The sequence below is a fragment of the Tasmannia lanceolata genome, unplaced genomic scaffold (genome assembly GCF_043159265.1).
Source record: "Tasmannia lanceolata isolate RefF3 unplaced genomic scaffold, GAP_Taslan_0.1 ptg000081l, whole genome shotgun sequence".
In the NCBI taxonomy this organism is placed as follows: domain Eukaryota; kingdom Viridiplantae; phylum Streptophyta; class Magnoliopsida; order Canellales; family Winteraceae; genus Tasmannia; species Tasmannia lanceolata.
Genome location: NW_027518758.1, coordinates 345,298 through 361,637, shown reverse-complemented (window position 1 = coordinate 361,637; position 16,340 = coordinate 345,298).

The window sequence follows — 16,340 nt, the reverse complement described above, 5'->3', positions numbered from 1 at the left end:
TTTTTTAGAAGATTCAAACAATTTGCTTACAGATTTATTAGTTCATTGAGTATCAGACTTTTGACTACCAGTCATTTTCAACCCAGATTATTTTTTTAAATGCTTAGTGAAAGAAACTCCCATCTTTTCCAAGTGCTCTTGCTTCTCGGACCACTAATTTAAAATGAAAATTGTTATGTTCATTAACTAATAATAAGAAACCATAAATTTTATTTTCAGCTTGGTCTTGTTTCTTTCAGTAAAACAGAGATAGTCCATATAATTCTCAAAATCTCATCTAGTATTTAGTTGACTAAATCATTTAATTTAAGTTGCTATTGATTTCTTAGTAGGAAGGGGGGCTAATAGTATATTAAGGTTTTTTTATTCTCTCATCTCACATTTGAACAGAATGGAGAGAGAGAAACCATGAAACTATAATAACTTCCTATGGATTTCTTAGTAGGAAGGAGGGCCAATAGTAGATTAGGGTTTTTTATTCCCTGATCTCAAATTTCAACGGAATCAGATATAGGAGAGAGAAAACATAAAACTGTAATATCTCGCTATCAATTTCTCAACAGGAAGGAGGGCTAATAGTAGATTAGGGGTTTTTTATTCCATGATCTCAAATTTCAATGGAATCAGGCATAGGCGAAAACATAAAACTCTAAAAAAAATAGTTCTTCCTTTCTCTATAAGATGATTTTTTTTCAATGATCATTGAAAACCCAAATACAATATTGTCAGCTCATAACCCCCAAATTTTTTTAACTCTTTCTCTATAACAATTCACTACTAACTGTTTCTCCTCACTAAATCAGCTACTCAACAAATCCAAAAAAAGGAATCTGGAACTCATAGCGTACTTTGTAGTATTTCTTGAAGATCAAGTCATTTAGATCTTTTTTTTCCAAAGAGTGAAAAATTGTGTAAGGGGGATGTCGCTCCTCAATCCTTCAAAGCTACGCAATCCAGTCAAGGCAGACTCGACACAGAGAACCGCATCACTTAATGGAATCAGTCCATCGATATCCCATGCCCCCTTTGGTTGCTTTTGCCTCTTTCATATTTCATTGAACAAAAGAAATTTTCACACTGATGACAATAAAACCTCCCATATGCATGTTGTATTGCAATGCATTCTTGCTAACATTCCAATCCCAGATTCCCTTCTTGAAGTGCATTCCATTAACCCTACTGTTAAAGATGCTTAGTTCTGCAGTTGGCAAGATGATACCGTCAGGCAGATGCTTCTTTGGAAGATGGAAATAGGCACATTGGGAGTATTTTGAGGAATGGAAAAGGAGAATTCATTTCTGCATCTTCTGATGGAGTTCCCACGTCGAACATTAGTCTTTATGAGCCAAAACTAAAAGCTATTCACATGGGCCTCCAATACACATCTAATCTTAATATTCAAAAGATCTGGAGAAAACCTGAATCATTGCTGGCGATAAAGATCATCAATAGCAAGTTATGTTTCCCTGGTCATCATTATCAAGTTCTATTGCCCTCGGAAAGATCAAAGTATATTTTCAGATTTTCTTTCCAAGAGTACATTTTTTTTTTTGGAAAAATCTAGCATTTCTCTCTCCCTATTCCTCCAGGTTGACTAAGCATTGTTTCAGATGATTGCAATGGGGTGGTTTACACAATTTGGTAGTCTTTCTTTACTCTATCACGTTCTTGTGCTTTACAGATAAGAGAAGAGAGAGTATTGCTAGAAGGTGTATTGCATAGCCTAAGGGCATAGTGGTCTTTGTATGTTCTCTTTATATATAAATACTAAAGTAAGGGGGAGTAAACCCTAACTTCTTCCTTTTCTCTCTAATCTCTTCTCCTCTCAACATGGTATCAGAGCCCTAGGGGTTTTTGTGCCCTAGGGACCATTGGAGGAGCTCCCCTTCTCCTTCTTCTCTCCTCCCTCCCTCCATCACGCTCCTCCTTTTTCTCCTTCTTCTCGCCCACCCTTCCCACTCGCCCCAGCCAAATTTTTTTTTTTCCCCGCCCCTGCTCCTGCTCCTGCTCCTCCCTCGCTCTCTCTCTCTCTTCCACCCCAATCTCTTCCTCTTTCTTCCCATTTTCACCCTTCCCTTCATTTCCCTCATTAAAACCCTCATTTTTCCCTACTAATCCCATTTCCTATCCCTCATGAAACCTTAAATCCCTAACCCTCCCACCCTAAGTTCTAACCCTCTTTCTCTCTATGGTCTAAATTTCTTCCGCCCCTCTTTTCTTCTTCGCTCCGCGACTCCGACGTTTCATCTTCTCCATTTATGCCCTAGAGGCCCTATTATGTCTTTTTTTTCTCCTCTCCTTCGTCGGAGTCGCGCCACATTCTCTCACCACACATAGTGGTCTCTTTATGCCCTAGAGGCCTTCTTATTTCTCTTGTCCCTTACTTTGACGTCGTGTGTTGTCTATTTTGCCTTCGTTCCTTCTATGGATCCTCCTATTGTAGACAATCCCTCTCTCGGGCAAACCTCTTCTTCTTCTACCCCTATTTCCCATTCATCGGGTGATGCCTCCTTCCTCCCGATGACCACGGTCAAGCTTGATGGTTCCAATTACATGAATTGGAAAGTGGCGGTGGAAGTTTATCTCATTGCCAAAAGGAAGGTCTACACCATACGTCGTGACCCTCCTGCGGCTTTGGATCCCACTTATGAGCAGTGGGAAACGGATGATGCTCATATCCGTAGTTTACTCTGGCAGAGTATGATCCCACAGATTTCAGGGACTATGATGCAACTTCTGACTGCAAAGAGGATTTGGGATCATACTGCGGTTATGTTTTCAGGCGTTGGTAACCTCTCCCGTATTAGTGCCACATATTCTGCGTGGATGCATCTTCGGCGTGGTGACACCCCTCTTTCTACATATTATGGTCAGTTCGTCTCTCACTGTCAGCAGCTTGACATTTTTCTGCCCTTGACGACAGACTTAGCCGTCGCCGCTCGGCAGCGGGATCAGCTTCGCGTTGTTCAGTTTCTCGAGACCTTGGGCCCCGAGTTTATGTTTTTTCGCCAGCAGATTTATAGTTCTGGCACTATGCCTTCCCTCGAGGAGGTCTATCAGCGGGCACAACAGTGTCTAGGTGGAGCCTCTCTTATTCCTGCTATTTTTGATGGTCATGCTACCGCGGCATATGCAGTAGGAGATCGTCCTGCTCGTGGTGGTGGGATGTTTGGCCGAGGCCGTGGCCGTGACTCTAGTCGTGGCGGACGTACCATGGGTACGGATTTATCTAGTGGCAGGGGATATGGTGGCCTACCTCGTCCATATTGTACACATTGCCGGCGCGAGGGCCACCGTGATGAGACCTGTTCTGTGCTACATCCTGAGCGTCGTCCCCCGCCGCCATCTCAGTTCGGGCGATCAGCGCACCTTTCTACTCTGGACGACTCTGATCCTCGAGCATTTTCCTCTGGCTCCAGCCCAGCTGTACCGTCTTTCACTCAGGCCGACTATGATGAGCTCCAGCACCTACGCTTGGCCGCCCATCCTCCCAGTGCTGGCTTTGCACAGCTAGGTAGCACTCCTGCCTCTCTTCTCAGTAGCTCGAGCTCCTGGATCATTGATTCGGGAGCCTCGAACCATGTGACAGGTACTCTATCATCACTCAGGTCTTTTCACCCTCTTTCCTCTCAGTCTATGACCCTCGCTGATGGTCGTACTACTCCCATTTCTGGTACAGGGAGTACCTCTCCCTACCCTGGTCTTACCCTCTCCTCTGTGCTTTGTGTTCCCCAGTCTCCCTTTAACTTACTTTCAGTCAGTCAGCTCACTAAATATCTTAACTGCTATGTCTCATTTTATCCATCTTATTGCTTATTACAGGATCTTGCGACTGGGAGGACGATTGGTAAAGGACGTGAGGTAGCTGGGTTGTATCGTCTGGATGAAGGTCCCCCCCGTACTATTTTACACAGTTCTGTCGACGCCTACTAGTGGCAGTGCCGCCTTGGTCATCCATGCATTGAGCGCTTACGGCGCACCTCTATAGTTTCTGTTCCTATTCAGTCTTTTCAGTGCGAGGCCTGTGAACTTGGAAAACACCACCGTGTGTCTTTTCCCTCTAGGCTTGTTAGTCGGGCCTCGCACCCTTTTGCTTTAGTGCACTCTGATGTATGGGGTCCCCTGAGAACTCCTTCTATTTTTGGATATAGATATTTTGTTGTTTTCATTGATGACTATTCTCGCATGACTTGGCTGTATTTGCTTCACGATCGTTCTGAGGTTTTCTCTGCTTTTCGTACTTTTCATTCTGAGGTTACAAATCAGTTTGATTGTACCCTCAAATGCTTGCGCACAGATAATGCTAGAGAATATTTCTCCACTACCTATGGGTTCCAGGATTTTCTTTCCAGTCGGGGTATTCTCCACCAGTCTTCCTGTGCTCACACCTCTCAGCAGAATGGTGTGGCTGAAAGGAAGATGCGCTCTTTACTTGATGGGGCTCGCTCTCTTCTTATTCAGATGCGAGTTCCCAAGAGCTATTGGGGTGATGCTGTTCTTACTGCATGCCACCTTGCCAACCGGCTTCCATCTTCGGTTCTTGGTGGCTCTTCCCCCTTTGATGTGTTATACCCTGGTCATGACCCCTTTCCTATCACCCCTAGGGTCTTTGGGTGTGTGTGTTTTGTTCACCACCTTGGTCCTGGCTTTGATAAGCTGGACCCTCGGGCTGGACGATGCATCTTTCTTGGGTACTCCCGTACCCAGAAAGGTTATCACTGTTACAGTCCTCGCCTGCGTCGGTCCTTTGTGTCTGCCGATGTCACATTCTTCGAGTCTGAGTCCTACTTTGTATCTTCTCATGAGACTCCTTCCACAGGTCCTGACTCGGACCTTCCTCTTCCCCTCCCCACCCTTCAGGCTCCTCTCCTCTCCCCTCCTGTATTAGTTCCTGAGACTATTCCTGTTTGTGATCCCTCCTCTTCACTACAGGCTCCTGAGGCTACTGAGGCTCCTCCTCCCGCTCCTCCGCAGACATATCCTCGTCGGCCGAGATCTACAGCTCATCCTCGTCGACCGAGATCTACAGCTCATCCTCCTCCGCCTGCGCCATCGTCCTTGCAGCCGGAGATCACACCCCCCGCATCTCAGGTACCTATCTCTCCTACTCCTACTTCAGATTCTCCCATTGCTTCTCGTACTCGTTCTCACAGTACTGCTCACCCGATTTCCTCTGTTATTTCATATGATTCTCTCACCCCGATGTTTTGGAGTTTTGTTTCCTCTTTGTCCTCTGTTTCTTTGCCACAGTCTTTACCAGCTGCACTTGATCATTTGGGATGGCGTGCGGCCATGGATCTTGAGATGGAGGCCCTCCAGGCCAATAAGACATGGGAGTTAGTTCCTCTTCCTCCTGGGGCTCGACCAGTTGGTTGTCGCTGGGTTTATGCCGTCAAACACTTACCTGACGGTACTATTGAGCGCCTTAAGGCGCAGTTGGTGGCAAAAGGCTATACTCAGACCTTTGGTGTTGATTATTTAGAGATTTTTTCGCCAATCGCTAAGATTCCGTCTGTTCGTGTTCTTCTATTTCTTGCAGTTACACATGACTGGCCTCTGCATCAGTTAAATGTCAAAAATGCCTTTTTACATGGTGAGCTTACTGAGGAGGTGTATATGGAGCAACCTCCTGGGTATGTTGCTCAGGGGGCGATGTCCTCCTCAGTATGTCGGTTGCGGAAGTCTATATACGGTCTCAAGCAGTCTCCTAGAGCCTGGTTTGGACGATTCAGTGATGCTATCATGCACTATGGCATGAAGCAATGTGCAGTTGATCACTCCGTCTTCAGTTCTCATTCCACTACTGGTTGTGTGCTATTGATAGTATATGTCGATGACATCATCATTACAGGCAGTGATTCAGAGGGGATACGCAGGTTGAAAACCTTCTTGCAGAACGAGTTTTCAACCAAAGATTTGGGTCGTCTCAGATACTTTCTAGGCATTGAGGTTGCATATTCTACTAGAGGTCTCTCCCTCTCACAGAGAAAATATGTACTAGATCTTCTTGAGGAGACAGGTCACCTTGGAGTGAAACCTGCATCTGCTCCCATGGACCCAAATGGGAAACTTCTTCCAGAAGAAGGAAATTTATTAGATGACCCTGGCAGATATAGGAGGCTAGTGGGTAAGCTCATATACCTTACAGTCACTCGTCCAGATATATCATTTGCTGTTGGCTCAGTCAGCCAACATATGAGCTCACCCCGTACTTCTCACTGGGCAGCAGTGATTCAGATTCTTCGCTACTTGAAAGAAGCACCAGGGAAAGGACTCCTATTCAAGAAGCTAGGTCATACCCGAGTAGAAGGCTTCTGTGATGCAGACTGGGCAGGATCTTCAGCAGATAGAAGATCTACCACTGGATATTGCACCTTTGTTGGTGGCAATCTAGTGTCGTGGAAAAGTAAGAAGCAGGACATAGTCTCCAAGTCGAGTGCCGAATCAGAGTATCGTGCTATGTCTCATACCAGCGGGGAGCTTATTTGGTTACATTCTTTCCTTTCAGAGATTGGTTTCTCTTCATCTGCTCCAGCTCAGCTGTATTGTGACAATCAAGCTGCAATTCATATAGCTACCAATCCAGTCTTTCATGAGAGAACCAAGCATATAGAGGTTGATTGCCACTTCATTCGCCAAAGGATACAAAGAGGCGAGATTCATGTTTCTTTCACGAGATCTGCTGATCAGTTAGCAGATGTGTTTACAAAGCCCTTAAGCTATACAAAATTGAGTGACATATGTAACAAGCTTGGAATGTACAATATATACATTCAAGCTTGAGGGGGAGTGTTAGAAGGTGTATTGCATAGCCTAAGGGCATAGTGGTCTTTGTATGTTCTCTTTATATATAAATACTAAAGTAAGGGGGAGTAAACCCTAACTTCTTCCTTTTCTCTCTAATCTCTTCTCCTCTCAACAAGTACTATCTATTACAAATATTTGAAAATTATCTAGACCAATTATCAAGTGCCAATTTGATGTTTTTTTCATATTTAAGCTCACTTTGGTACTTTGGCTTTGGGTCTACTTAATTTCAACTCACAATCCCTACGGAATTCAAAAAAAATATGAGGAATAGACCAAACCATCCATCAATTCCACTTTCGTCTTTATTTTCCAAACAAAATCCCATTTTGGAAGTGTTTTCCATTAATAAATAATATGAGGAAGTCTATAGGGCTCCCTTCCAAATATCATATGAAAGGGCGCCCCCATTGGTCTCTTGAACTGAAAAAATTAACATTGGGAGAAAAATACCAGTATTTGGATGTACTTCAGTATTCATGCTGTGCGGCAAAGAGTGGTTGAAGTTGTTGTTTGATGGCATCATTTTCCCACTCCAATGCTTCCTACCGTTCTCTCTCGCCCTGATCATACCTTAGATTAGGTCTCCTTTGGATCCCCAAGGAAAGCCTCTTCAGATTCGGGCACCTATAAACGTCAATCATTTCAAGTGCACGAAAAGCCAAGGAGACCCCTTTGCAAGTACTTCCCAATTTAGGTAAGTGTACTAGTTCTAAAAATCTCACCCTTCTCCACTGAATTTACAAGTACCTCCTCCAATTCACCACAAGTTGAAACATTCAACTCTTGTAAGTTAAGGAGTTGTTGAATCCATTGTCGGGCTCTGCTTGGATGCTTAAGCATTCTTTAGGGAAGTAAAGTCTATGGAGGGCGGCTCGATTTTTTATTCCGGTAAAGCCATATAATGCCATGTGCTTTATTCTAATCGGATGCAAGTTAACCGGGAGAGAGAGAGAGAGACTTTGGAATAGGGTGATCTAATCGAAGCGAGGCCTAATTTGATAGTCAAGTGGGGTCCAAGTGATTAGTCTGTCGGGCCCAGAGTATATAGGTTGTGGCACAAAAATCTACTCCATAGATAAGATGATCATGACCCTCCATTTGTGTGATAGTATAAAACAGAAGGCACAGTATGAAAACATCCACAAATAGAGGGTTAGGATCATCCTATGAGGAGATGACCCAATAAAGTGGGCCAACTGTACTTTTTTTTCTAAATCAATGAAAACCATATGAAGTTCTTTTTTATTTTCTCTAAATCTCTCTGTTAACCGCCTAATTAAGAAGAAACACCTTTTTCACTACGAATTGTTTTTTTGAAATCCCGTAGGCAAAAGTAGATTTTTGAAATTATGTAGGGAAAGGCACATTTTTCCTATGGATTTTTAGAAATTTCGTACGGAAAAGCACATTTTCCTTACAAATTAATTTGAATTTTCATAGGGAAAAGTAAATTTTCTCTAGGGTATTTATTAACTTCCAAAGGGAAAGTTCAATCCTGTCCCTACAGATTATTCTGGTGCATTGGTCCCAGAAACTCTTTGTTGCGGTTCGCCTTGATACATGAAAGAAAAGAGTGATAGAGTCATCGGAACCCAATTGTAGATGGGTAGCAGTTCAATCCCAATTGTGGATCTTACATTTTCTTTTCTCCAATTGTTATATTTTCGTCAACATTCTTTGTACAGAAATTCTATGTTGTGGTTTGCCTTGATACAGGAAAAAAAAGAGTGACACGGTCATCGGAACCCAATTGTAAATGCTTAGCAGTTCAATCCCTATTACGGCTTTTACATTTTCTTTTTAATTCTTTGTTTCTCCGATTGTTAATATTTTGTCAACATTGTTTGTACATAAAATTATTTCCCACTGAACCAAACCTCCCATAGATTTGTTTTAAGCGGTGGCATTCATTTCATGTGTAACACCCAGCTCACATCTGCCTATACACGTAAGCCTCAGGAAACCTCAAGAAAAGCAACGAAACCCCATGAGTGTTGGTTTTTATTATTATTTTATTGTGGTCATTAATAAGAGGTCTTAAAGTTGTTACAATTTACAGTTTTGCCATTATTCTTAAAACCTATATACGAGTCAGAGAACCCTAGATTGTACTCGTTTATGGTTTTCAACCTCAAAATACCGAGTTCTACATCTTTCCTCTAATATCCCAACCACCTCAAACCTCAAACCTTGAATTTTCAGTGGAAATAAATCCCAACTTCATCAGAAGTACTCCCTTGTCGGCTCCGGCAAATTTCTAAAGATGGAATATGTAGCACAAGTATCAATATGATAGAACAAATAATCATAGAGAAATGTAGATAGAAATATCTTCATCTTCTGGTTGGTTCAGGTAGAAGTAGCTTGTTTAGGTTAAATTCCGATGATGAAATTTTTATAAGGGGGAAGAATGTAATACCCAGCTCACATCTGGCTATACACGTAAGCCTCAGGAATCAAAACCATACATACCGTACTAGTTTAACTATATCTAAATTAAATACTTCCCCAAAACAACAAAAGCAAAAGCTCACATATAGTCCTAGTACAGAAAATCCCGTAAGCACTGGGTGGATCGCCCGTCACGACTAGCCTCGGAACCTAAAATGTTAAAATGTTATAATCAACTCAACTCAACTAAGCCTTTGTCCCAAACTAGTTGGGGTCAGCTAATGAATCCTATAAAAAAAATTTCATGAAGAAGGTCAAAGGATTTACCCGGCTCAAATTGATTAAGTCTAATCCTAACACTAGTTGGGTTCGTCTAGATGGATCAATTTCTTCCATTCTCTCCTATCCAAGGTCATGTTCTCTGTTATGTTCCTAGCCCTCAAGTCTTTCCTCAATGTTTCTACCTAAATTGTTTTTGGTCTGACCCTACCTCTTTTTACTCCATCAACTTAGCACGAGTCACTTCTTCTCATTGGAGCATGCAAAGGCCTACATTGGATTTGCCCAAACCATCTTAATCGGTGCTTTCTCATTTTCTCTTTAATTGGTGCCACCACTACCTTTTTTTTTTTTTTTTGAAGAGGGCAACAAAATATATATATATATATATATATATATATATATATATATATATATATATATATATATATATATATATAAACAGAATCGAGATGATCCTGAAGGAACAAAGAGAATAGAAAGATAGCAATACAATAAGTCAAGGAGGGAGATAGTCAAAGCACTCAAACTCGGCCCGAAAAACGCCTTTCTTGGCCAGGGAGTCGGCATCCGCATTGGCTAATCTCCTAACATGGCGAAAAACTATGGAGGAGCCCTTAGATCTATCCTCTATCTCCTCTAAGAGAGGGAAAAATCGCCATGGGGGAGAAGCGGCGCCCGAAAGCCAGCGAATAACATTTAAGGAATCCCCTTCGACTATAATTCTGTCGCACTCCAGGCGAGGCATGGAGTGAAGCCCGCTGTGCACGGCTCTAACCTCTGCCTCATTCGAGTCTGCCAATCCAATAGGCCCCGAGTAGGCCCAGAGGACTTCCCCTTTGTGGTTTCTACATAACCCCCCTACTCCTGCCGCTCCTGGGTTGCCGATAGAGGAGCCATCAAAGTTAAGCTTCAGGGACCCCGGCGGAGGAGGAGACCAGGAGGGGCGGGTTGTCACTTTGGTAGCCAATTCCATACAGATGATTGACCATCCTTCCCAGAGGTCAAAAGCTGAAACAAAACGAAAAAGAGAAAGTATACGGGCCCAGGAGATGACCGCAGCTATCACCTGAATATAAATCCAATATGGAGAACTAGCCTTCCCTTCAAAGACACGCGCATTCCTCTCTTTCCACAAAAACCACCATGAGGCTAAGAGACACATCTTCCACAGAATTCTGCCTTTCCTTTTCCAAGGAGCCCATTCCCAACTCTGAATAAATTCAGCCATAGAATTGGAAGGGACCCAACTGATCCCAAGCCGGAGAGAAGAAAAGGGGTTTTTTTGCCTTCTGATATTAGGACTAACTTCAGCAAAGCTCTCCAGAGAGTATTCGGCTATGATGTTTAAATGAAAAATCCTTGCAATTCAAGGGATGCTAATGAAGAAAAAGAAAGAGGACTTAATGTTGCTTGCCACCACTACCTTTTTACTGATGTCTTCATTTTTAATTCGATCTAACCTTGTGTGGCCACACATCCATCTAAGCATTCGCATCTCCGCTACACTCATCTTATGCACATGCTGCTTCTTGGTGGCCTAATATTTTTGAGCCGTACAACATGGCTGGCCTCACAGCTGTCTTATAAAACCTTTTCTTCAACTTGGTAGTTATTTTACGGTCGCACAGAACTCTTGAAGCATGCTTCCAGTTCAACCAGCCCGCTCTTATTATGTGGTTAACATCCTCTTCAATCTCTCATTCTTTACGTAGGATTGAACCAAGATAGCGAAAGATATCCCTCTTAAGTACCTCTGGTCTAGTCATATTTACTACATCCTCGCCCCGCCTCCTTACATTACTAAAGTTGCACTCCATATACTCTGTCCTAGTCCTGCTCAGTCTAAAATATTTAGATTCCAAAGTAGTTCTCCATAACTCTAACTTAGCATTAACTCATGCTTTGGTTTCATTAATTAATATTATGCCATCTGCAAATAACATACACTACTGCACCTTATCTTGGATACCCTCCGTAAGTTCATCCATAACTAGAGATAAGGGCTTAGAGCCGATCGTTAGTGTAGTCCTATTGTAATTAGAAACTCACTAGACGTGCCATCCATAATTATGACACTAGTTACTGCTCCATTGTACATATTCTTAATCATATCAACATATTTAGTTGGCATTTTTTTCCTTTCAAAGACCCACCACATAACACTCCTAGGAACCCTATTATACGCTTTCTCAAATCAATGAAAACCATATGAAGGTCTTTTTTTATTTTCATTAAATCTCTCCATTATCCGCCTAATCAAGAAGAAATATCTTTTTCCCTACGGATTGTTTTTTTGAAATCCCGTAAACAAAAGTAGTATTTACATAATGATTTTTTGAAATTATATAGGGAAAAGCACATTTTTTCCCATGGATTTTTAGAAATTCCGCGAATTAATTTGAATTTTCATAGGTAAAAGTACATTTTCTCTACGGTATTTATTAACTTCCATAGGGAAAGTCCAATCCTGTCCCTACCGATTATTCCGTAGGCCTGTCCCTACCGATTATTCCGTAGGGAAAGGTGGATTATCAGTACGGAATTACAACTGCACCTAGCTTACGAAAGTTGTGCACCTTGAAATCTGTAGGGAAAAACCATTACCTATGGATTTTGGTACTTTTCACTACGGATTTATTCATAAGGAAAATCTAATTTTGCTGTAGTAAGCAATGGATTGCATTCAATGGACATACACAACAGTATTATTCGATCATATGATCGTTAGATCAAAGAGTTCCTTAAGGCATGTTTGGATCTAGGGAAAATAAAATTATGGAAAGTAATAATCTCTTTTGAAGCTTTTTTTTCCTGATTTTATTTTTTTCACTTTTTGGTTGACATTTATCAATTTTTGAATTCTTTTTCTGTTTGGTTCACGTTCACTGTGTTTATCCCCACCAAATCAAGTGGCTTTCAGGAAAAAAATGGTGAAAAATCAATCACTAACTAGGAAAGAAAAAACCGTAGACGAAATCCAAAACAAGCTAGTGAATGCAAATGTTTATACCGATAAAAGAAAGCAGTAACAGCCTGTATACTATCTTGAGAGCTTTGGCATTGGATATCTACACATCTGTAATAATCTCTTCCTAAAAGTAAACCAAACCTAGAAAATGGTGTTGAACTTGATATGGTTAACATGAATTGAAATCATTGAGTAATTCCACCAAAAATTTAGATCACCTATAAAGATGGAAAGTGCAATGGGCAATATTGCAAAAACGCAAATCATTATTCTCGTTGATTTTTTGTGCTGATATTGCAGAAAACTAAATCAATCATTAGAAATAAAAAATAGATTCATTAGGAAAGCAGAAAGACTAGTTTTGGTCGTGTATAGCACGATTTTTAGGGAGTTTACTTTCTCTGAAAGTTAAATAAAGTTTTTCTTTCTAGGCAAGCTCAGGTTTGGCAAACACCGCTATACATTAAACAAGTTAATTATGCTGTTTTGTGGGCATCCGCCTTTCAGTTTATAATTCCTCGTTAAATAAGGCTATTTTGAGGGTTTTTTGTTTTTCTTTACCCATTTATTGAAGAATGCATTATGTACGAAAATAAAAATCCCACTTAAATGAGAGAGCCAAACCATGGAAAACTAATATTACAGAGAAAGTTTTTTATGAGAAAACAAAATGAATAGATCCAAACATGCCTTGAAGGATTCTTTACCAGAAAAGTTTTGAAAGTTGGCATAAGTACTCAATATCGGCGTAAGCCAACCCACAATGTGACATTTATTTTTGTTGAATGTGAACCCTTGCCTCGATGTAGCTTTTGACTAGGGCTGGCAATTTAACCTGGAAAACCGGGGATCCGCCTCGACCCACCCCGTTCGGGGCGGGGATTCCCTGATCTAGCACAGGGACGGGGCGGGACAGGGATTTTAAAATTCCCCGGGGCGGGGATGGGGAGGACTTTGGCCCCGCCCCGCCCCAATTCATTACTAATACCTTGCATCATAAAAAATAACTTATTTAAAATTTGAAGATCTATCAAATGATCTATTCATTTCCCAAAGGCTTTCACGAGCAAATTAATGAAGAAAAGACAACTGAGGTTGTGCAAATATCATTTTTCATAAAAATATGCTTATGATTTAAGTTTGTCTTATATTCTATATGTAAGTAGTTCTCACATTTCTTATTTCATTGGGTGGGAATTGTAAGGGGATTTTTTCCCCGGCGGGGATGGGGATTAGATTTTCCCCGCGGGGCGAGGACGGGGAATTTTCCCCGATGCGGGGCGGGGACGGGGAATGCAACATCCAGCCCGCCCCCGCCCCGTTGCCAGCTCTACTTTTGACTATCCATACAGGCTCCATGTGGTTGCCTGCCATCCATGGAAATGAAAGTGAAAAAGGACAGATCCTTTTGATAATAAAAAAATTGAAAATTATCTACAACAATTATCCATAAGGGCTTCGTCTACTTGATTTCCCTTGTTTGTTAATCATATTTGGGGCTTTTTTAGGATACCCTTGAGTAGTTCTTAGTGGGTTTCTTTAAGGATTAGATTTATACATTCTAAACTCATGACTCTGATTTCAAATCTTCAATTTTGATCTTCTTCTTCATGTCCTTCTCTTCATTATGAATCTCCTCTTCTTTCCTTTGGCTCACTTTATCTTCATGATTTGTGCAAACCTTAATCCATGATTCATCCTTGACTTTGATCCTTGATTGAATTGTTTCTTTAACTAAAACACAAAATTCATTAGTAAAAACATGATGAATCAACTTGTGTTTGGAATCATCAAAATAAGATTAGAGGATTGCCAAGGGTTGAGCCATTGGGCTTACAATTCTTTTTCTATTTGGTTCACCTTCATCATGTTTATCCCCACCAAATCAAATGGCTTTCAAGAAAAAAAGACAGATGAAAAATCAATCAATAACTAACAACTATGGGCTGTTAAATAGCAATTGTGGACTGCAAAACGACCAAATAAAAGAACCCATTGGGCGGCGGCGATAGGCAGAGGCCCTGCCGTGCACAGCGACATAAAAAAAACGAACTGACACCAATGATGTGGTTTTCGCTTAATGTCTGGTGGAACATAGCTGGACAATTAAAGAAAAAATGGTAGATGAAATCCAAAAGAAGCTAGTCAATGCAAATGTCGATACAGCTAAGAGAAAGCAGTAACATGAACCTAGATTCTGTTGCCCGTAAACTATCTTGAGAGCTTTGGCATTGGATATCTACAAATCTGTAATAAGCTCTGGCTATAAGTAAACCAAACCTAGAGAAGGGAGTTGAATTTGATATGGTTAACATGAAGTGAAATCATTGAGTAATTCCACCAAAAATTTAAATCCCCCAGACAGATGGAAAGTGCAATGGGTGATATTGCAAAAAACACAAATCAATATCCTTGCTGATTGTCTGTGCAGATATTGCTTAAAACTCATCTAGGCACCTGCTAGATCAATCATTCGAAATATAAAAAAATTCATTAGGAAAGCAGAAAGAGTGGTTTTGGTCATGTTAGGAAAGCAGATTTTGTCTAAGAAGTTCTGATTGTGTTAGGAAAGCAGATTTTGTCTGAGAAGTTCTAATTGAATTAGGAGAGAAAATTTTGTCTGGGAAATTCACCACTTCTCAAGTTCTAAAAATCCAATACATCATTGGAAATAATAAAAAAAGTCATTACGAAAGCAAAAATCGTAGTCAAAATTCGAAACAAGATGAACCATATCCATCCTTTGGTTTTGATGCAGAATGTAGATGATAGCACGATTTTTAGGAAGTTTACTTTCTCAGAATGTTAAATAAAGCATTTTTTTATTTGTGGTAGGAAAGCTAGGGTTTGGCAAACGCCACTGATAAATTAAACAAGTTAATTATGCTTTCTGATGGAAAGTTAATTTAGCTTTTTTGTAGGATCTTGACACTACCAACTATCCCAAAACCAATTGGTGATGGGAAATGCGCAACCATTATCTTTATTAAGTAGCATCATGGGGCATTGCTGGCAGACAAGCCTAGGGCCATGCGGCCAACCTCCAATCTAGGTCCTAGCACCCACTCAAGCCAACAACCCCCCCAACAATGATCCCAGGGAATTCGTGTACTCGACCTCGCTCTGATACCACAAGTAGGTTCGTGATGCTACCAAGTATCCCAAAATCATTTTTTGATGGAAAAGGCACAACCATTACATTTATTAAGCAGCATCATCGCGGTGTCTTGGGGCATTGTTGGCATACAAGCCTCAGATCACGCGACCAACCTTCAATCTGGGTCTTAGCGCCCACCCAGGCCAACGTTTTTTTATGGGTGCCCATGTAGATAGTTTTTTGGAAGGATGCCTTTTAATTTATCATTCCTCGTTAAATAAGGCTCTTAGGAGGTTTTTTTTATTTCCCAATTTATTGAAAATGTTTTTATCTATGAAAAGAAAGTTTCCAATTAAATGAGAGAGCCAAACCATCAAAAAGGCATGTTCGGCAACACTTCTCATTCTCGCCTAAAAATTCGGGCGGAAACGGAGTGATGAGAAACTTTCGAAATGGTTATTTATCGCTTCCCGGAATCCTATTTTTCAGTCGAAAAAGTAGCAGAAATTTTGGAAACGGACCTTAGCGGGTCACGTAGCCGAATAAGATTTTTGTGATTTTTTTGGCTTTCGTCATTCTCCACCCCTAAAATGGAGAAAATCTGTAAAAGAATAGTTTCCGAACACGAATATTACAGAGAAAGTTTTTTATGAGAAAACAAAACGACTAAGATGCAAACATGCCTTGAAGGATTCTTTACCAGAAAAGTTTCGAAAGTTAGCATAAGTAGTCAACATGGACGTAAGCCAACTCACAATGCAACATTTGTTTTTGATGAAAATATTCCGTTGC